This window comes from Semicossyphus pulcher, unplaced genomic scaffold, assembly GCF_022749685.1.
Source record: "Semicossyphus pulcher isolate SPU_LCO1_2020_fin unplaced genomic scaffold, fSemPul1.0.p SCAF_11, whole genome shotgun sequence".
In the NCBI taxonomy this organism is placed as follows: domain Eukaryota; kingdom Metazoa; phylum Chordata; class Actinopteri; order Labriformes; family Labridae; genus Semicossyphus; species Semicossyphus pulcher.
In genome coordinates, this window is record NW_027211615.1 from 8391818 (window position 1) to 8418108 (window position 26291).

Genomic DNA, 26291 nt, shown 5'->3' on the forward strand with positions numbered 1-26291 from the left:
TTACAGATATGTGGTGTAACAGAACAATGGATCCTTTGTTGTTAGGCCCTTTATTTGTCAAAGCTGAGTTCACTTTTACAGATTTTGCCTCCGTCTGATGTCAACAGTCTCGAGAAGTGATAGCTTTGCTATGCTAACAAGCACAAACAGGCTGTCGGCAACAACAGGAAGAAAACGGCAACGAAAGCCTGAAGCACCTGTGGGATTACTCAGTCAGAGGAGGGAGCTGCCGTCGCTAATTGTTCTGTGTCTATTATTCCTTTCAATACATAGATACTGTACGTACACACGCATACAGCAAGAGGAACATGTTCAACCCACAGAAAATGGAAAAAAAACACACATTCTTTTTATTACCTTAGCATGAACAGACAATGTAATGTGATTAAAGTGTTTCTGCTGCTAACATTGTCATACTGTTGATGCTGTTCGGTGTCACTGAAAAACTCCCGTCGTCTTGATCAACATACCCTTTTGTACTTGTAACACTGGGTTACATATGTATGAAAGTACCCTTCAGCACCTGATTTAAAGAGACAATCTTGAATATTTTAGTTTTGTGCTCTTGAGCGCCACCCACTGGCAATAATCAGTAGTTACTGGAGCACTCTTCCTAATTTAAACAGGCGTCTACGGCTGGCTCCCTTTGTCATGGTTCTAACTCTTTACTCGTAATTACTTTGTTAGCTGTGTATTAAGGTACCTTTCAGCCTCTTTTTTTAGGTCTCTTTTCTTCCTTAGTGACACTTGTTTAGCCATGTATAAAGGTACATTTCAGCACCTGCTATAATTACTTCCTTTGTAACAGTTAAATAGTTCTGATCGAGGTACCCCTTAATGTTTCGGTTTCCTTCCTTCCTAACACGTTTAAGTTGTTGGTCTTGCAGCACTGCACAGGCAGTCAGGAGCGGGTGGGGCAGTGCTGTGACAACCGCCACACCGAACCATCCGGGCTAAAGACGGATAAGGACAATGATGGTTTTGAAATTCAGCTGGCACTTATAGGCCTGGGTTTTGTTATTATGTCTTTCATGCCTTTTAAGCTGAAATTGTGATGGCCTTGAGGGTTTTATTATAAATCTGTGGTTCACAGGAGAGATTCTCAATTAATTTCATGATGTTACATTTAAATATCCATTATTACAAGCTTCAGTCTGAAGAAGAAAAAAAGTGATTAATCGCGATTAATCACAGCAAATTGTGCAATTAATTAATTCATCTTTGATCGACAACCCTAAAAAGATATATTTTTTTCCATTGGTCGCACCCTGGCCTAAATAAATGAGCCGTACATCATTAGTGCACCGATACCCCGGTTACCTCCTCCCCCAGCCCGCCAATGATACAGGTAGCTGTACTGAGGCACCATGACCTTGACATGACCTAAACATATGCTGGTGATTGAATAACTGCTAAGATGGCTCTGTGCGATATTGTCGTCATCACAGTTTTACCCTCACTCCAATACTTTTAAACCACATTCCTCATCGAACAAGTCGTATTTATGACTCTGCAGCAAAAACACACTCTACATCTAACTACACTAAACCTGCAGGCACGCACATGAGGACATGCACAGTGTGGTCTCTATGCACACGTTACAGACACATAAACAAATACTCCATTATTGACGACAAACATACACACCCACACACTGCAGCGGACCTTTTTAATAATGCAAGTTCATCAGCAGAGTCACACCGAGGCAGGGAGAACAAAACAACCACAGCTGGACCCAAATAAGCCCCGTGTTGTTCCTGAAGACCAATCGACCAATCCCTGCGCTCCTCCAAAATGAGTCTCCCCTCTGGGCTCTGGCTGCAGCGCTGATGAATATTCATGGTAGCATCTCCGGTATGAAGGTGGGGGGAATGTAAACTTGGGAGAGGAGGGTGGTGCTGTATCCGATGGCTGCAGAATGTGGAGGCGGTCGGAGGGAAGGCTGTGGTTGTGTGAGTGTGTTTGTGTTTCTTCCTCTGGGGAGTGTGACAGGAGGGACCTAAGATATATGAAGAAGAAGTTGCCATGGGGACAGTTGACATATGGATAAGCTAGAGATTCAGAGCCGAGGGGTCAGAGGTCACAGATATAAGATGTAAACATGTGGATGAGTGCTGTTGTTGTGTTTGTGTGTGTGCTTGTGTTGTGGCTTGTAATACCCCTCAGGCTTACATCCATTCTTATCCAGGAGAATAGGATGTATTAATATATCATGCTGGTGTACATTATACTGTAAGTAAGTGAAGTTTAAAGCTTCACAAGGCCAGATTATTTTTATGTAATTCTGCCTTTGTGTGACATTTAACCAGAATGGAGAAAGGGCCGGGGAATGTTGCAGAAGGATAAACACATGCATAAAAGGTTTCCTGACGGACTCACAAACTGGACTGAGTAAGTAAAAATAATGTTTTAAAGGTTGTGTTTTCTATTTGACTCTAAATCAGCAAAAACAAAATGTTACAACATTTATTACATTTTCTCCCTCGATTTGGCTTTAACAACAAACCAATCTCAGATCCCACAGGCTACAGTCTGAGACGATACAGCCTCTGGGGACCGATGAATGTACCGGACGGTAAGCGATAATTCAATTCCCATCAAGACTTCCTTTCCGCGTGCTGCATTGTTACAGGAAGAGAAACCATTTTCTCGTGATCTACTTGTTATTAACGGGTCTTACCTTTGCCGAAAGTTCAACATCATGATGCAGATTTGTAAGAAGTAAAAATTCAAGCTTGTCAGATCTGTCCTCAAGAGGAGAAGAAAACTTTGAAAATGCTCGTTTGTTGAACGGAGGTCGGATCGATCTGATGTGTTCGACGAAGTCGGGAAATCTGATTGCTTAACAGCTTTCGTGATACAGTGTCAAGGGAATTCATCTCAAGTTAAATTTTAGATCTAGAACAGATTGTTAGCCGTTAGCATGCAGATGTCTGTTTAGAGAGATTAATAAGAAGCTAAATCGTCGTCAGATGAGGCTGATGGGAGCCGGGATGTCATTACGGCGAATTATGTTCCGCCTGCTTTTGCTCTCCACATGGACTGTTTTTCCTGCATACGCCGTAGCCTGCTGATACTTGATTACTCAATATTACTCGGACTACAAGCGTAGTTCAAACAGCACTTGCCGTCCTGGAAATCCACATCCCTGCGTACAGATTCTACTATGTAGACTATTCTACTATGTAGAATCTGTAAATAGAGATTAACAACAAACTGACTCCACCCTTCTAGACATATTGAAGTGCTGGCATGTTTTGGCAAAATATTACATCATCATCATCATCAGGTGCTTTTAGACGTTTAGCTCGCTGTAAATTCTAACAAGTTAAGTTTACTGAAAAATAAATTAGGAAGCCGGTTACCTTGGGAAAAGTAAGTAAAAGAACTTAACTAAGTCAAGTCATGTGAATGTGTTTAGAATGATGCTTTAATTGAGTAAGCTGTTCTTTTTTAAGCCAGTATGTTCTCTTTTGAAATTTCCATTCTGGTGCGGCCTGCGCGATCCCGCCCACTGCTCATCTCGTCACCCCAGGTTGCCAGATATGAAACAAATTGTCGCACAGGACTCGTTGCTGGTCATTGTCAAAGCGCACGTCTTGTGCTTGAGTATGTTCAGTGTCCTCAACCTGGCAACCCGTGTGAGCTTCATGTTGTACGAGAAGCGTAGCTCTGTTTGGGAAAAGGTAAGTGTGTGAGTGTTGGTGGAGGAGCAAGTGAGTAAGAGACACAGGGAGTGAGTTTGTGCGCATGAGTGACGAGAGTGAACAGGGATCAGAGCAGATCAGCGGAGAGTGTTATCGGTAACTGAAAATAACAGGACGACTGCACAGTAATGCTGTGTGTAATAAAGACTGAAGCTGCGCTCCCGTGTCTTGCTTCCTGCTCGCTGCTGTGTGTGTAAAGCATAGACTGTATAAAAAGATGGACAACATGACAGCTCCCTAAAAGTGAAGCCAAACCCTCTCTATCGCCCCCTGCTGACTGGCTGCAGTATAGGTCATAAAGCCCGCCTCCTCCATGTTAACAGATGGGACATGAGTCAAACTATAAAATCAAAATACAAGCCAAAAAAATGTTGGTTGGTTTCTGTCATTATAGTTAGTTCTTATCATGCTGATTTATGTCCAAGTGTTTTCTGACAAGTTTTTCTGACCAGTTTACTTTTAATTAGTTATTTTTGAGGCTGTAAAAATGATGATTGACAGCTCTGTTGACAAATACAGCTCCTGCAGCGGATCTGTATCGGATTAGCAGAGTAGAGGAGGAATGGCGAGAGGAAAACGTAACAAAAACAATCACTACAGTCATTGAAGTTTACATATCTGTGAACGTCTGCTTCAGACCAACACAAGAAGCTATTCTGCTGTTAAACACGTCAGCGTGCTGGATCCTTATTGTTTTTTCGGTAAGTTAAGTGTGTGTTTTGGTTAGCGAAAGTGGCTACGACCGCTTCACCCACCGATCTCTACTGCGCAGACTCTGGCTTAACTTAAAACTCTCCTGTGTCCACTCATTTTAAACTAGGAAACCGATTAACTTAAAGCTTTTAAGTTGCATTAACACAAAAACAAACACTGTAAAATTCGGTGTATAAGGCGCACTTCTAATAAAAATCTTTCATCTATTCATAGAGAGATTTATATTTTTTTTTTCAAAAGCTTCCATGTCATGTGACCCAGTGACCTCAAATCAATGTCAGATGTTGAAGGAGAAGTTCAGTATTTTTAAACCTGGGCCCTATTTTTTTTTTTACAAATTTGTGTGTCAAAAAAAACAAAAACTAGTCCAGTAGATGGCCTCCGTCTCCGCCGTGATACGGCCGCAATGGCTGCAACTTATTCTCTTGGGGCAATTGCGCCCAATCAAAGTACATCCACTAAAAGTGCTTGTTTTTGCCGCTAACAGGCTCAGATTGTTACTCCAGGTCTCCAAATGATCCCAACAAAGATCGTCGTTTTTTTAAACAGTAAGATCCAGTTTGTGTAACCAGAAACAGATAGTCTAATAGGAAGATAGGGTCTCCATGCACCTCATGGATATATTTTTATTACTTATTTTTTTGTAATCCTCATGGTGTCTAGTAAACAAATTTTGATGTTCCCAACTCAAAATATTGTCCTAAGGGTCTGTTTGGCAGCCATTTTTGCAGCCTTAAGGATTTCTGTTTGGTGTATTAAAACTTGAAAAATATGAAAAAGACGATTAAATTGATTAAAATCGATGATTAAAATAGTTGGCAACGAATTTCATCATCGATTAGTTGGGTCTTTGTTATGATGCACTGCATGTTCTGTGAAAACGTCACTGGGGGCTGCCAGCCAATGCCGCGGCTTGTGTAGCTCACGTGATAAATTACAGGAAGTAAGATAAGTGTAGATTAGTGTCCATTTACACGGAAAACGCACGACGACAGCCTAAAGTGAATCTTTTATTTATTCACAACAGAAACATCAGCAATATCGGATTAAATATATTTTGGTTAGTTACATTTCCCTGTTATACTCAGTTCACGGCTGCATCCCCAATGCCTGTTTTATTGTGGTTGCCTTCTTTGTACTTTACTTTTTCATGTAAAATTATTAAGTAAATGAAGGAGATCAATTATGTAACTCAATTAATATTGAGTTACATAATTGATATATTAATATTGTCCTGTACAAGAAAACAAGATATAACATTTTTTTTGTTTTGAATGTAATGCTAATACAAAAATTGGTCTTTTTTTCTTTTTATCTGATTAATGATAGATTAATCGTAGAAATAATCGACAGATGAATCGTTTATCAAAATAGTTGTTAGTTGCAGCCCGATATGACAGTGATGACAGATGATGACAGTGATGATGACAGTGATGACAGAGATGATGATGAAAGGGATGATGACAGAGATGATGACAGGGATGATGACAGACATGGTGACATACATGGTGACATAGATGATGAAAGTGATCACGACAGGAATGATGATAGGAATGATGACAGGGATGATGACAGTGATTATGACTGGAATGATGACAGGGATGATGCCAGTGATTATGACTGGAATGATGACAGTGATTATGACAGGGATGATGACAGGAATGATGACAGGGATGATGACAGTGATGATGACAGGGAATATGACAGGGATGCTGACAGGGATGATGACATAGATGATGACAGGGATGATGACATAGATGATGACAGGGATGCTGACAGTGATTATGACTGGGATGATGACAGGGATGCTGACAGGGATCATGAAAGGGATGATGACAGTGATGATGACACAGATGATGAGAGGGATGATGACATGGATGATGACAGAGATGATGACAGGGATGATGACATGGATGATGACAGAGATGCTGACAGTGATTTTCACTGGAATGATGAATGGGATGATGACAGGAATGATGACTGGGATGATGACAGGGATGCTGACAGTGATTATGACTGGAATTGTGAATGGGATGATGACAAGGATGATGACAGGGATGATGAGACAGATGATGACAGGGATAATGACAGTGATTATGACTGGAATTGTGAATGGGATGATGACAAGGATGATGACAGGGATGATGAGACAGATGATGACTGGAATGATGACAGTGATTATGACACATATTATGACAGGAATGATGACAGGGATGATGACAGGGATACTGACAGGGATGATGACACAGCTGATGACAGGGATGATGACCTGGATGATGACAGGGATGCTGACAGTGATTATGACTGGAATTGTGAATGGGATGATGACAAGGATGATGACAGGGATGATGAGACAGATGATGACAGGGATGCTGACAGTGATTATGACTGGAATTGTGAATGGGATGATGACAAGGATGATGACAGGGATGATGAGACAGATGATGACTGGAATGATGACAGTGATTATGACACATATTATGACAGGAATGATGACAGGGAATATGACAGGGATACTGACAGGGATGATGACATAGCTGATGACAGGGATGATGACATGGATGATGACAGGGATGCTGACAGTGATTATGACTGGAATGATGAATGGTATGATAACAGGAATGATGACAGGGATGATGACAGTGATTATGACTAGAATGATGACAGGGATGCTGACAAGGATGATGAAAGGGATGATGACAGTGATTATGACTGGAATAATGAAAGGGATGATGACAGGAATGATGAGAGGGATGAATACAGTGATTATGACAGGAATGATGACAGGGATGCTGACAGGAATGATGACATGGATGATGACAGGAATGATGACATGGATGATGACAGTAATTATGACTGGAATGATGACAGGGATGATGACAGGGATGATGACTGGAATGATGACAGGGATGATGACAGGGATGATGAAAGGGATGATGACAGTGATTATGACAGGAATGATGACAGCGATGATGACAGTGATGATGACTGGAATGATGACAGGGATGATGACAGGGATGATGACATAGATGATGACAGGGATGATGACAGTAAGTATAACCGAAATGATGACAGGGATGCTGACAGGAATGATGACAGGGATGATGACAGTGATTATGACTGGAATGATGACAGGGATGATGACAGGGATGATGAGAGTGATGATGACTGGAATGATGACAGTGATTATGACTGGTATGATGACAGGGATGCTGACAGTGATGATGACTGGAATGATGACAGTGATTATAACTGGTATGATGACAGGGATGCTGACAGTGATGATGACAGGGATGATGACAGAGATGATGACAGATATTATGACAAGAATGATGACTGGGATGATGACAGACATGATGGCAGGGATGATGACGGTGATTATGACTGGAATGATGACAGGGATGATGACGGTGATTATGACTGGAATGATGACAGCGATGATGACAGTGATTATGACTGGAATGATCAGTATGACTGGTATGATGACAGGGATGCTGACAGTGTTGATGAAAGGGATGATGACAGTGATTTTGACTGGAATGATGAAAGGGATGATGACAGGAATGATGACAGGGCTGAATACAGTGATTATGACAGGAATGATGACAGGGACGATGACATAGATGATGACAGGGATGCTGACAGTGATAATGACTGGAGAGATGACAGGGATGATGACAGGGATGATGAGAGTGATGATGACTGGAATGATGACAGTGATTATGACTGGTATGATTACAGGGATGATGACTGGCATGATGACAGGGATGATGACAGGGATGATGACAGAGATGATAACAGATATTATGACAGGAATGATGACAGGGATGTTCACAGGGATGATGACAGGGATGATGACAGTGATTATAACTGATATGATGACAGGGATGCTGACAGGAATGATAACCGGGATGATGACAGTGATTATGACTGGAATGATGACAGGGATGATGACAGGGATGATGAGAGTGATGATGACTGGAATGATGACAGTGATTATGACTGGTATGATGACAGGGATGCTCACAGTGATGATGACCGGGAATATGATAGGGATGCTGACAGGGATGATGACATAGATGATGACAGGGATGATGACATGGATGATGACAGGGATGCTGACAGTGATTATGACTGGAATGATGAATGAGATGATGACAGGGATGATGACACAGATGATGACAAGGATGATGACATAGATGATGACAGGGATGTTGAAAGGGATGCTGACAGGGATGATGACAGGGATGATGACAGTGATTATAACTGAAATGATGACAGGGATGATGACAGGGGTGATGAGAGTGATGATGACTGGAATGATGACAGTGTCTATGACTGGTATGATGACAGGGATACTGACAGGGATGAATACAGTGATTATGACAGGAGTGATGACAGGGATTATGACAGTGATTATGACTGGAATGATGACAGGAATGATGAAAGTGATTATGACAGGAATGATGAAAGGGATGATGACAGTGATGATGACACAGATGATGTGAGGGATGATGACATGGATGATGACAGAGATGATGACAGGGATGATGATATGGATGATGACAGTGATGCTGACAGTGATTATGACTGAAATTATGAATGGGATGATGACAGGGATGATGACACAGATGATGACAGGGATGATGACATAGATGATGACAGGGATGTTGACAGGGATGATGAAAGGGATGATGACAGGGATGATGAAAGTGATTATCACTGAAATGTTGACAGGGATGATGACAGGGATGATGAGAGTGATTATGACAGGAATTATGACAGGGATGATGACAGAGATGATGACACAGATGATGACAGGGATGATGACATAGATGATGACAGGGATGTTGACAGGGATGATGACAGGGATGATGACAGGGATGATGACAGGGATGATGACAGTAATGATGACTGGAATGATGACAGGGATGATGACACAGATGATGACAGGGATGATGACATAGGTGATGACAGGGATGTTGACAGGGATGATGACAGGGATGATGACAGTGGTTATAACTGAAATGGTGACAGGGATGCTGACAGGAATAATGACAGGGATGATGACAGTGATTATGACTGGAATGATGACAGGGATGACGACAGGGATGATGAGAGTGATGGTGACTGGAATGATCACAGTGATTATGACTGGTATGATGACATGGATGCTGACAGTGATGATGACAGGGATGATGACAGGGATGATGACGGATATTATGACAGGAATTATGACTGGAATGATGACAGAGATGATGACATGGATGATGACAGTGATTATAACTGGAATGATGACAGGGATGATGACACTTATTATGACAGGAATGATGACAGGGATAATGACAGTGATTATGACTGGAATGATGACAGTGATTATGACACATATTATGAAAGGAATGATGACAGGGAATATGACAGGGATGCTGACAGGGATGATGACATAGATGATGACAGGGATGATGACAGAGATGATGACAGATATTATGACAGGAATAATGACTGGAATGATGACAGGGATAATGACAGTGATTATGACTGGAATGATGACAGTGATTATGACACATATTATGACAGGAATGATGACAGGGAATATGACAGGGATGCTGACAGGGATGATGACACAGATGATGACAGGGATGATGACATGGATGATGACAGGGATGCTGACAGTGATTTTGACTGGAATGATGAATGGGATGATGACAGGAAAGATGACAGGGATGATGACAGTGATTATGACTGGAATGATGACAGGGATGCTGACAAGGATGATGAAAGGGATGATGACAGTGATTATGACTGGAATGATGAAAGGGATGATGACAGGTATGATGACAGGGATGAATACAGTGATTATGACAGGAATGATGACAGGGACGTTGACAGAGATGATGACAGGGGTGCTGACAGGGATGATGACAGTAATTATGACTGGAATGATGACAGGGATGATGAGAGTGATGATGACTGGAATGATGACAGGGATGATGACAGTGATGATGACTGGAATGATGACAGGGATGATGACAGGGATGATGACACAGATGATGACAGGGATGATGACATAGATGATGACAGGGATGTTGACAGGGATGATGACAGTGATTTTAACCGAAATGATGTCAGGGATGCTGACAGGAATGATGACAGGGATGATGACAGTGATTATGACTGGAATGATGACAGGGATGATGACAGGGATGATGACAGTGATTATGACTGGAATGATGACAGGGATGATGACAGGAATGATGACAGTGATTATGAATGGTATGATGACAGGGATGCTGACAGTGATGATGACAGGGATGATGACAGAGATGATGACAGGGATGATGACAGTGATTATGACAGGAATGATGACAGGGATGATGACAGGAATGATGACAGGGAATATGACAGGGATGCTGACAGGGATGATGACACAGATGATGAAAGAGATGATGACAGGGATGATGACAGTGATAATGACTGGAATGATGACAGGAATGATGAAAGTGATTATGACAGGAATGATGACAGGGATGATGAAAGGGATGATGACAGTGATTATGACAGAAATGATGACAGGGATGATGACAGTGATGATGACAGAGATGATGACAGATATTATGACAGGAATGATCACTTGAATGATGACAGAGATGATGACAGGGATGATGACAGTGATTATGACTGGAATGATGACAGGGATGATGACACATATTATGACAGGAATGATGACAGGAATGATGACAGGAATGATGACAGGGATAATGACAGTGATTATGACTGGAATGATGACAGGGATGATGACAGTGATGATGACAGTGATGATGACAGGAATGATGACAGGGATGATGACAGGGATGATGACACAGATGATGACAGGGATGATGACATAGATGATGACAGGGATGTTGACAGGGATGATGACAGGGATGATGACAGTGATTATAACTGAAATTATGACAGGGATGCTGACAGGAATGATGACAGGGATGATGACAGTGATTATGACTGGAATGATGACAGGGATGATGACAGGGATGATGAGAGTGATGATGACTGGAATGATGACAGTGATTATAACTGAAATGATGACAGGGATGCTGACAGGAATGATGACAGGGATGATGACAGTGATTATGACTGGAATGATGACAGGGATGATGACAGGGATGATGAGAGTGATGATGACTGGAATGATGACAGTGATTATGACAGGGAATATGACAGGGATGCTGACAGGGATGATGACATAGATGATGACAGGGATGATGACATGGATGATGACTGGAATGATGACAGGGATGATGACATGGATGATGACAGGGATGATGACATGGATGATGACATGGATGATGACAGGGATGCTGACAGTGATTATGACTGGAATGATGAATGGGATGATGACAGGGATGATGACAGGGATGATGACACAGATGATGATAGGGATGATGACATAGATGATGACAGGGATGTTGACAGGGATGATGACAGGGATGATGACAGTGTTTATGACTGGTTTGATGACAGAGATGATGACAGGAATGATGACAGGGACGATGACAGGGATGATGATTGGGATATTGACAGAGATGATGACAGGGATGATGACAGTGATTATGACTGGAATGATGACAGGGATGATGACAGGGACGATGACATAGATGTTGACAGGGATGTTGACAGGGATGATGACAGGGATGATGACAGGGATGATGGCAGTGATTATAACTGGAATGATGACAGGGATGATTACAGGGATGATGAGAGTGATGATGACTGGAATGATGACAGTGATTATGACTGGTATGATGACAGGGATGCTGACAGTGATGATGACCTGGAATATGATAAAGATGCTGACAGGGATGATGACAGGGATGATGAATGGGATGGTGACAGGGATGCTGACAGTGATGATTACCGGGAATATGATAGGGGTGCTGACAGGAATGATGACATAGATCCTGACAGGGATGATGACATGGATGCTGACAGGGATGATGACAGGGATGATGACTGGAATGATGAATGGGATGGTGACAGGGATGATGACAGGGATGATGACACAGATGATGACAGGGATGATGACATAGATGATGACAGGGATGTTGACAGGGATGATGACAGGGATGATGACAGTGATTGTAACTGAAATGATGACAGGGATGATGACAGGGGTGATGAGAGTGATGATGACAGGGATGATGACAGTGATTATAACTGAAATGATGACAGGGATGCTGACAGGAATGATGACAGGGATGATGACAGTGATTATGACTGGTATGATGACATGGATGATGACATCGATGATGACAGGGATGTTGACAGGGATGATGACAGGGATGATGACAGTGATTATAACTGAAATGATGACAGGGATGATGAGAGTGGTGATGAGAGTGATGATGACAGGGATGATGACAGTGATTATAACTGAAATGATGACAGGGATGCTGACAGGAATGATGACAGGGATGATGACAGTGATTATGACTGGTATGATGACAGGGATGATGACATCGATGATGACAGGGATGTTGACAGGGATGATGACAGGGATGATGACAGGAATGATGACAGTGTTTATGACTGGTTTGATGACAGGGATGATGACAGGAATGATGACAGTGTTTATGACTGGTTTGATGACAGGGATGATGACAGGAATGATGACAGGGACGATGACAGGGATGATGACTGGGATATTGACAGAGATGATGACAGGGATGATGACAGTGATTATGACAGGGATGATGACAGGGACGATGACATAGATGTTGACAGGGATGTTGACAGGGATGATGACAGGGATGATGACAGGGATGATGACAGGGATGATGACAGGGATGATGGCAGTGATTATAACTGGAATGATGACAGGGATGATTACAGGGATGATGAGAGTGATGATGACTGGAATGATGACAGTGATTATGACTGGTATGATGACAGGGATGCTGACAGTGATGATGACCTGGAATATGATAAAGATGCTGACAGGGATGATGACAGGGATGATGACATGGATGATGACAGGGATGCTGACAGTGATTATGACTGGAATGATGAATGGGATGGTGACAGGGATGCTGACAGTGATGATTACCGGGAATATGATAGGGGTGCTGACAGGAATGATGACATAGATCCTGACAGGGATGATGACATGGATGCTGACAGGGATGATGACAGGGATGACGACTGGAATGATGAATGGGATGGTGACAGGGATGATGACAGGGATGATGACACAGATGATGACAGGGATGATGACATAGATGATGACAGGGATGTTGACAGGGATGATGACAGGGATGATGACAGTGATTGTAACTGAAATGATGACAGGGATGATGACAGGGGTGATGAGAGTGATGATGACAGGGATGATGACAGTGATTATAACTGAAATGATGACAGGGATGATGACAGGGATGTTGACAGGGATGATGACAGGGATGCTGACAGGGATGATGACAGGGATGATGACTGTGATGATGACCAGAAATATGATAGGGATGCTGACATAGATGATGACTGGGATGATGACATGGATGATGATATGGATGATGACATGGATGATGACATGGATGATGACAGGGATGATGACACAGATGATGACAGGGATGATAACATAGATGATGACAGGGATGATGACAGGGATGATGACAGTGATGATGACTGGAATGATGACAGTGTTTATGACTGGTATGATGACAGGGATGCTGACAGGGATGAATACAGTGATTATGACAGGAATGATGACAGGGATGATGACATAGATGATGACAGGGATGATGATAGTGATTATGACATGGGTGATGACAGAGATGATGGCAGATATTATGACAGGAATGATGACAGGGATGATGACATAGATGATGACAGGGATGTTGACAGGGATGATGACAGGGATGATGACAGTGATTATGACTGGAATTATGACAGGGATGATGACAGGGATGATGACAGGGACGAAGACATAGATGATGACAGGGATGCTGACAGGAATGATGACAGGGATGATGACAGAGATAATGACTGGAATGATGACAGGGATGATGACAGGGATGATGAGAGTGATGATGACTGGAATGATGACAGTGATTATGACTGGTATGATGACAGGGATGCTGACAGTGATGATGACATGGATGATGACAGGGATGCTGACAGTGATTATGACTGTAATGATGAAAGGGATGATGACAGGAATGATGACAGGGATGATGACAGTGATTATGACTGGAATGATGACAGGGATGCTGACAGGGATCATGAAAGGGATGATGACAGTGATGATGACAGGGATGATGACAGGGATGATGACAGGGATGATGACAGGGAATATGACAGGAATGATGACTGGAATGATGACAGAGATGATAACAGGGATGATAACAGTGATTATGACTAGAATGATGACAGGGATGCTGACAAGGATGATGAAAGGGATGATGACAGTGATTATGACTGGAATAATGAAAGGGATGATGACAGGAATGATGAGAGGGATGAATACAGTGATTATGACAGGAATGATGACAGGGATGCTGACAGGAATGATGACATGGATGATGACAGGAATGATGACATGGATGATGACAGTAATTATGACTGGAATGATGACAGGGATGATGACAGGGATGATGACTGGAATGATGACAGGGATGATGACAGGGATGATGAAAGGGATGATGACAGTGATTATGACAGGAATGATGACAGCGATGATGACAGTGATGATGACTGGAATGATGACAGGGATGATGACAGGGATGATGACATAGATGATGACAGGGATGATGACAGTAAGTATAACCGAAATGATGACAGGGATGCTGACAGGAATGATGACAGGGATGATGACAGTGATTATGACTGGAATGATGACAGGGATGATGACAGGGATGATGAGAGTGATGATGACTGGAATGATGACAGTGATTATGACTGGTATGATGACAGGGATGCTGACAGTGATGATGACTGGAATGATGACAGTGATTATAACTGGTATGATGACAGGGATGCTGACAGTGATGATGACAGGGATGATGACAGAGATGATGACAGATATTATGACAAGAATGATGACTGGGATGATGACAGACATGATGGCAGGGATGATGACGGTGATTATGACTGGAATGATGACAGGGATGATGACGGTGATTATGACTGGAATGATGACAGCGATGATGACAGTGATTATGACTGGAATGATCAGTATGACTGGTATGATGACAGGGATGCTGACAGTGTTGATGAAAGGGATGATGACAGTGATTTTGACTGGAATGATGAAAGGGATGATGACAGGAATGATGACAGGGCTGAATACAGTGATTATGACAGGAATGATGACAGGGACGATGACATAGATGATGACAGGGATGCTGACAGTGATAATGACTGGAGAGATGACAGGGATGATGACAGGGATGATGAGAGTGATGATGACTGGAATGATGACAGTGATTATGACTGGTATGATTACAGGGATGATGACTGGCATGATGACAGGGATGATGACAGGGATGATGACAGAGATGATAACAGATATTATGACAGGAATGATGACAGGGATGTTCACAGGGATGATGACAGGGATGATGACAGTGATTATAACTGATATGATGACAGGGATGCTGACAGGAATGATAACCGGGATGATGACAGTGATTATGACTGGAATGATGACAGGGATGATGACAGGGATGATGAGAGTGATGATGACTGGAATGATGACAGTGATTATGACTGGTATGATGACAGGGATGCTCACAGTGATGATGACCGGGAATATGATAGGGATGCTGACAGGGATGATGACATAGATGATGACAGGGATGATGACATGGATGATGACAGGGATGCTGACAGTGATTATGACTGGAATGATGAATGAGATGATGACAGGGATGATGACACAGATGATGACAAGGATGATGACATAGATGATGACAGGGATGTTGAAAGGGATGCTGACAGGGATGATGACAGGGATGATGACAGTGATTATAACTGAAATGATGACAGGGATGATGACAGGGGTGATGAGAGTGATGATGACTGGAATGATGACAGTGTCTATGACTGGTATGATGACAGGGATACTGACAGGGATGAATACAGTGATTATGACAGGAGTGATGACAGGGATTATGACAGTGATTATGACTGGAATGATGACAGGAATGATGAAAGTGATTATGACAGGAATGATGAAAGGGATGATGACAGTGATGATGACACAGATGATGTGAGGGATGATGACATGGATGATGACAGAGATGATGACAGGGATGATGATATGGATGATGACAGTGATGCTGACAGTGATTATGACTGAAATTATGAATGGGATGATGACAGGGATGATGACACAGATGATGACAGGGATGATGACATAGATGATGACAGGGATGTTGACAGGGATGATGAAAGGGATGATGACAGGGATGATGAAAGTGATTATCACTGAAATGTTGACAGGGATGATGACAGGGATGATGAGAGTGATTATGACAGGAATTATGACAGGGATGATGACAGAGATGATGACACAGATGATGACAGGGATGATGACATAGATGATGACAGGGATGTTGACAGGGATGATGACAGGGATGATGACAGGGATGATGACAGGGATGATGACAGTAATGATGACTGGAATGATGACAGGGATGATGACACAGATGATGACAGGGATGATGACATAGGTGATGACAGGGATGTTGACAGGGATGATGACAGGGATGATGACAGTGGTTATAACTGAAATGGTGACAGGGATGCTGACAGGAATAATGACAGGGATGATGACAGTGATTATGACTGGAATGATGACAGGGATGACGACAGGGATGATGAGAGTGATGGTGACTGGAATGATCACAGTGATTATGACTGGTATGATGACATGGATGCTGACAGTGATGATGACAGGGATGATGACAGGGATGATGACGGATATTATGACAGGAATTATGACTGGAATGATGACAGAGATGATGACATGGATGATGACAGTGATTATAACTGGAATGATGACAGGGATGATGACACTTATTATGACAGGAATGATGACAGGGATAATGACAGTGATTATGACTGGAATGATGACAGTGATTATGACACATATTATGAAAGGAATGATGACAGGGAATATGACAGGGATGCTGACAGGGATGATGACATAGATGATGACAGGGATGATGACAGAGATGATGACAGATATTATGACAGGAATAATGACTGGAATGATGACAGGGATAATGACAGTGATTATGACTGGAATGATGACAGTGATTATGACACATATTATGACAGGAATGATGACAGGGAATATGACAGGGATGCTGACAGGGATGATGACACAGATGATGACAGGGATGATGACATGGATGATGACAGGGATGCTGACAGTGATTTTGACTGGAATGATGAATGGGATGATGACAGGAAAGATGACAGGGATGATGACAGTGATTATGACTGGAATGATGACAGGGATGCTGACAAGGATGATGAAAGGGATGATGACAGTGATTATGACTGGAATGATGAAAGGGATGATGACAGGTATGATGACAGGGATGAATACAGTGATTATGACAGGAATGATGACAGGGACGTTGACAGAGATGATGACAGGGGTGCTGACAGGGATGATGACAGTAATTATGACTGGAATGATGACAGGGATGATGAGAGTGATGATGACTGGAATGATGACAGGGATGATGACAGTGATGATGACTGGAATGATGACAGGGATGATGACAGGGATGATGACACAGATGATGACAGGGATGATGACATAGATGATGACAGGGATGTTGACAGGGATGATGACAGTGATTTTAACCGAAATGATGTCAGGGATGCTGACAGGAATGATGACAGGGATGATGACAGTGATTATGACTGGAATGATGACAGGGATGATGACAGGGATGATGACAGTGATTATGACTGGAATGATGACAGGGATGATGACAGGAATGATGACAGTGATTATGAATGGTATGATGACAGGGATAATGACAGTGATTATGACTGGAATGATGACAGGGATGATGACAGTGATGATGACAGGGATGATGAGAGTGATGATGACAGGGATGATGACAGAGATGATGACAGGGATGATGAAACAGATGATGAAACAGATGATGACAGGGATGATGACATAGATTATGACAGGGATGTTGACAGGGATGATGACAGGGATGATGACAGTGATTATAACTGAAATGATGACAGGGATGCTCAGAGGAATGATGACAGGGATGATGACAGGGATGATGACATGGATGATGACAGGGATGCTGACAGTGATTATTACTGTAATGATGAAAGGGATGATGACAGGAATGATGACATGGATGATGACAGTGATTATGACTGGAATGATGACAGGGATGCTGACAGGGATCATGAAAGGGATGATGACAGTGATTATGACTGATATGATGACAGGGATGCTGACAGTGATGATGACAGGGATGATGACAGGGATGATGACATAGATGGTGACAGGGATGTTGACAGGGATGATGACAGGGATGATGACAGTGATTATGACTGGAATGATGACAGAGATGATGACAGATTTTATGACAGGAATGATGACTGGGATGATGACAGAGATGATGACAGGGATGATGACAGTGATTATGACTGGGATGATGACAGGGACGAAGACATAGATGATGACAGGGATGCTGACAGGGATGCTGACAGGAATGATGACAGGGATGATGACAGAGATAATGACTGGAATGATGACAGGGATGATGACAGGGATGATGAGAGTGATGATGACTGGAATGATGACAGTGATTATGACTGGTATGATGACAGGGATGCTGACAGTGATGATGACATGGATGATGACATAGATGATGATAGGGATGATGACATGGAAGATGACAGGGATGCTGACAGTGATTATGACTGTAATGATGAAAGGGATGATGACAGGAATGATGACGGGGATGATGACAGTGATTATGACTGGAATGATGACAGGGATGCTGACAGGGATCATGAAAGGGATGATGACAGTGATGATGACAGGGATGATGACAGGGATGATGACAGATAATATGACAGAAATGATGACTGGAATGATGACAGAGATGATGACAGGGATGATGACAGTGATTATGACTGGAATGATGACAGGGATGATGACAGTGATTATGACTGGAATGATGAAAGGGATGATGACAGGAATGATGACAGGGATGAATACAGTGATTAATACAGGAATGATGACAGGGACGATGACATAGATGATGACAGGGATGCTGACAGGAATGATGACAGGGATGATGACAGTGATTATGACTGGAATGATGACAGGGATGATGACAGGGATGATGACATAGATGATGACAGGGATGCTGACAGGAATGATGACAGGGATGATGACAGTGATTATGACTGGAATGATGACAGGGATGATGACAGGGATGATGAGAGTGATGATGACTGGAATGATGACAGTGATTATGACTGGTATGATGACAGGGATGCTGACAGTGATGATGACATGGATGATGATATAGATGATGATAGGGATGATGACATGGATGATGACAGGGATGCTGACAGTGATTATGACTGTAATGATGAAAGGGATGATGACAGGAATGATGATGGGGATGATGACAGTGATTATGACTGGAATGATGACAGGGATGCTGACAGGGATCATGAAAGGGATGATGACAGTGATGATGACCGGGATGATGACAGGGATGATGACAGATAATATGACAGGAATGATGACTGGAATGATGACAGAGATGATGACAGGGATGATGACAGTGATTATGACTGGAATGATGACAGGGATGATGACAGTCATTATGACTGGAATGATGAAAGGGATGATGACAGGAATGATGACAGGGATGAATACAGTGATTAAGACAGGAATGATGACAGGGACGATGACATAGATGATGACAGGGATGCTGACAGGAATGATGACAGGGATGATGACAGTGATTATGACTGGAATGATGACAGGGATGATGACAGGAATGATGACAGGGATGATGACAGTGATTATGACTGGAATGATGACAGGGATGATGACAGGGATGATGACATAGATGATGACAGGGATGCTGACAGGAATGATGACAGGGATGATGACAGTGATTATGACTGGAATGATGACAGGGATGATGACAGGGATGATGAGAGTGATGATGACAGGGATGATGACAGAGATGATGACAGGGATGATGTCACAGATGATGACAGGGATGATGACAGGGATGTTGACAGGGATGATGACAGGGATGATGACAGTGATTATAATTGAAATGATGACAGGGATGCTGAGAGGAATGATGACAGGGATGATGACAGGGATGATGACATGGATGATGACAGGGATGCTGACAGTGATTATTACTGAAATGATGAAAGGGATGATGACAGGAATGATGACATGGATGATGACAGTGATTATGACTGATATGATGACAGGGATGCTGACAGTGATGATGACAGGGATGATGACAGGGATGATGACAGGGATGATGACATAGATGGTGACAGGGATGTTGACAGGGATGATGACAGGGATGATGACAGTGATTTTAACTGAAATGATGACAGGGATGCTGACAGGAATGATAACAGGGATGATGACAGTGATTATGACTGGAATGATGACAGAGATGATGACAGATTTTATGACAGGAATGATGACTGGGATGATGACAGAGATGATGACAGGGATGATGACAGTGATTATGACTGGAATGATGACAGGGATGCTGACAGGAATGATAACAGGGATGATGACAGTGATTATGACTGGAATGATGACAGAGATGATGACAGATTTTATGACAGGAATGATGACAGTGATTATGACATATATTATGACAGGAATGATGACAGGAATGATGACAGGGAATATGACAGGGATGCTGACAGGGATGATGACATAGATGATGACAGGGATTATGACATGGATGATGACAGAGATGCTGACAGTGATTTTGACTGGAATGATGAATGGGATGATGACAGGAATGATGACAGGGATGATGACAGGGATGCTGACAGTGATTATGACTGGAATTATGAATGGGATGATGACACAGATGATGACAGGGATGATGACATAGATGATGACAGGGATGTTGACAGGGATGATTACAGGTATGATGACAGGGATGATGACAGAGATGGTGACTGTGATGATGACAGGGATGATGACAGGGATGATGACAGTGATTATAACTGAAATGATGACAGGGATAATGACAGGGATGATGACAGTGATTATGACTGGAATGATGACAGTGATTATGACATATATTATGACAGGGATGCTGACAGGGATGATGACATACAGTCATGGCCAAAAATATTGGCACCCTTGCACTTCTGTCTGATAATGCACCACTTCTCCCAGAAAATGTTTGCAATTATAAATGCTTTGGTATTTACATGTTTATTTCTTTTGTTTGCATTGGAACAAGACAACAAAGCAGAGAAAAAAAGTCAAATCTGATATAATTCTACACAGAACTCCAAAAATGCACTGGACAAAATTATTTGCACCTTTTCAAAATTTTAAGAAATAATTGTATTTCAAGCATGTGATGCTCCTTTAATTTGCATTTAAACTCACCTGTGGCAAGTAACAAGTGCTGGCAATATAGAAATCACATTTGCAGCCAGTTAAAATGGAGAAAAGTTGACTAAACCTTTGTGTTGTGTGTCTGTGTGTACCACACTGAGCATGGAGAAAAGAAAGAGCAAAGAATTGTCCGAGGATTTGAGAACCAGAATTGTGGAAAAGCATGGACAATCTCAAGGCTACAAGTCCATCTCCAGAGCTCTTAATGTTCCTGTGTCCACTGTGCGCAATGTCATCAAGAAGTTTACAGCCCATCGTACTGTAGCTAACCTCTCTGGATGTGGATGGAAGAGAAAAATTGATAAAAGATTGCAACGAAGGATTGTTTGAATGGTGGATAAAGAACCTCAGTCAACTTCCAAACAAATTCAAGCTGACCTGCAGACACAGGGTACAACAGTATCAGCTTGCACTATCAGTAGCCATCTGAATGAAATGGGACGCTATGGCAGGAGGCCCAGGAGGACCCCACTGCTGACACAGAGACATAAAAAAGCCAGACTGGAGTTTGCCTTAACTTACCCGAGGAAGCCAAAATCCTTCTGGGAGAATGTTCTGTGAACAGATGAGACCAAAGTAGAGCTTTTTGGTAAAGTACATCATTGTACTGTTTACAGAAAACAAAATGAGGCCTTCAAAGAAAAGAACACGATCCCTACGGTCAAACATGGTGGAGGTTCACAGATATTTTGGGGTTGCTTTGCTGCTTCTGGCACCAGATGCCTTGACTGTGTGTATGGCATCATGAAATCTAAAGACTACCAAAGAATTTTGGGGCGCAATGTAGGGCCCAGTGTCAGAAAGCTGGGTCTCCGTCAGAGGTCATGGGTCTTCCAGCAGGACAATGACCCAAAGCATACTTCAAAAAGCACCCAGAAATGGTTTAAGACAAAGCGCTGGAGAGTTCTGAAGTGGCCAGCAATAAGTCCAGATCTAAATCCCATAGAACACCTGTGGAGAGATCTCAAAACAGCAGTTGGGAGAAGGCACCCTTCAAATCTGAGAGACCTGGAGCAGTTGGCAAAAGAAGAGTGGTCCAAAATTCCAGTAGAGAGGTGTAAGAAACTCATTGATGGTTATAGGAAGCGATTGATTTCAGTTATTTTTTCCAAAGGGTGTGCTACAAAAAAAAATGTTGAGGGTGCCAATAATTTTGTCCAGTCCATTTTTTGAGTTCTGTGTACAATTATATCAGATTTGACTTTTTTTCTCTGCTTTTTTGTGTTGTTCCAATGCAAATAAAAGAAATAAACATGTGAATACCAAAGCATTTGTAATTGCAAAAATTTTCTGGGAGAAGTGGTGCATTATCTGACAGAAGTGCAGGGGTGCCAATATTTTTGGCCATGACTGTATAATGACAGGAATGATGACAGGGATGATGACATAGATGATGACAGGGATAATGACAGTGATTATGACTGGAATGATGACAGGTATGATGACATATATGATGACAGGGATAATGACATGGATGATGACAGGGATGCTAACAGAGATAATAACAGTGATTATGACTTGAATGATGAAAGGGATAATGACAGGGATGATGACAGGGATGATGACAGGGATAATGACAGGGATTATGACAGTGATTATAACTGAAGTGATGACAGGGATGCTGTCAGGGATGGTGACTGGAATGATGACCGGGATGATGACAGTGATTATGACTGGAATAATGACAGGGATGATGACAAGGAATATGACAGGTATGCTGACAGGGATGATGACATAGATGATGACAGTGATGATGACATGGATGATGACAGGGATGCTGACAGTGATTATGACTGGAATGATGAATGGGATGATGACAGGAATGATGACAGGGATGATGACAGTGATTATGACTGGAATGATGACAGGGATGATGACATAGATGTTGATAGGGATGATGACAGATATAATGACAGGAATGATGACAGGGATGATGACATAGATGATGACAGGGATAATGACAGTGATTATGACTGGAATGATGACAGGTATGATGACATAGATGATGACAGGGATAATGACATGGATGATGACAGGGATGCTAACAGAGATAATAACAGTGATTATGACTTGAATGATGAAAGGGATAATGACAGGGATGATGACAGGGATAATGACAGGGATGATGACAGGGATGATGACAGGGATGATGACAGGGATGTTGACAGGGATGACGACATAGATGATGACAGGGATGTTGACAGGGATTATGACAGGGATGATGACAGTGATTATAACTGAAGTGATGACAGGGATGCTGTCAGGGATGCTGACTGGAATGATGACAGGGATGATGACAGTGATTATGACTGGAATACTGACAAGGATGATGACAAGGAATATGACAGGTATGCTGACAGGGATGATGACATAGATGATGACAGTGATGATGACATGGATGATGACAGGGATGCTGACAGTGATTATGACTGGAATGATGAATGGGATGATGACAGGAATGATGAGCGGGATGATGACAGGGATTATGACTGGAATGATGACAGGGATGCTGACAGGGATGATGAAAGGGATGATGACAGTGATTATGACTGGAATAATGAAAGGGATGATGACAGGAATGATGACAGGGATGAATACAGTGATTATGACAGGGATGATGACACAGATGATGACAGGGATGATGACATAGATTATGACAGGGATGTTGACAGGGATTATGACAGGGATGATGACAGTGATTATAACTGAAATCATTACAGGGATGCTGAGAGGAATGATGACAGGGATGATGACAGTGATTATGACTGGAATGATGACAGTGATGATAACAGGGATGATGAGAGTGATGATGACTGGAATGATGACAGTGATTGTGACTGGTATGATGACAGGGATGCTGACAGGGATGATGACATGGATGATGACAGGGATGCTGACAGTGATTATGACTGGAATGATGAATGGGATGATGACAGGAATGATGACAGGGATGATGACAGTGATTATGACTGGAATGATGACAGGGATGCTGACAGGGATGATGAAAGGGATGATGACAGTGATTATGACTGGAATGATGAAAGGGATGATGACAGGAATGATGACAGGGATGATGACAGTGATTATGACTGGAATGATGACAGGGATGATGACAGTGATTATGACTGGAATGATGACAGGGATGATGACATGGATGATGACAGGGATGATGACAGATATAATGACAGGAATGATGACAGGGATGATGACATAGATGATGACAGGGATAATGACAATGATTATGACTGGAATGATGACAGGTATGATGACATAGATGATGACAGGGATAATGACATGGATGATGACAGGGATGATGACAGGGATAATGACAGTGATTATGACTGGCATGATGACAGGTATGATGACATAGATGATGACAGATATAATGAGAGGAATGATGACAGGGATGATGACATAGATTATGACAGTGATGTTGACAGGGATGATGACAGGAATGATGACAGATATAATGACAGGAATGATGACAGGGATGATGACATAGATGATGACAGGGATAATGACATGGATGATGACAGGGATGATGACAGGGATAATGACAGTGATTATGACTGGCATGATGACAGGTATGATGACATAGATGATGACAGATATAATGAGAGGAATGATGACAGGGATGATGACATAGATTATGACAGTGATGTTGACAGGGATGATGACAGGGATGATGACAGTGATTATAACTGAAATGATGACAGGAATGCTGACAGGAATGATAACAGGGATGATGACTGGTATGATGACAGGGATGTTGACAGTGATGATGACAGGGAATATGACAGGGATGCTGACAGGGATGATGACATTGATGATGACAGGGATGATGACAGTGATTATAACTGAAATGATGACAGGAATGCTGACAGGAATGATAACAGGGATGATGACTGGTATGATGACAGGGATGTTGACAGTGATGATGACAGGGAATATGACAGGGATGCTGACAGGGATGATGACATAGATGCTGACAGGGATGATGAAAGGGATGATGACAGTGATTATGACAGGGATGATGAAAGGGATGATGACAGGAATGATGAGAGGGATGAATACAGTGATTATGACAGGAATGATGACAGGGATGATGACAGATATAATGACAGGAATGATGACAGGGATGATGACATAGATGATGACAGGGATGCTGACAGGAATGATGACAGGGA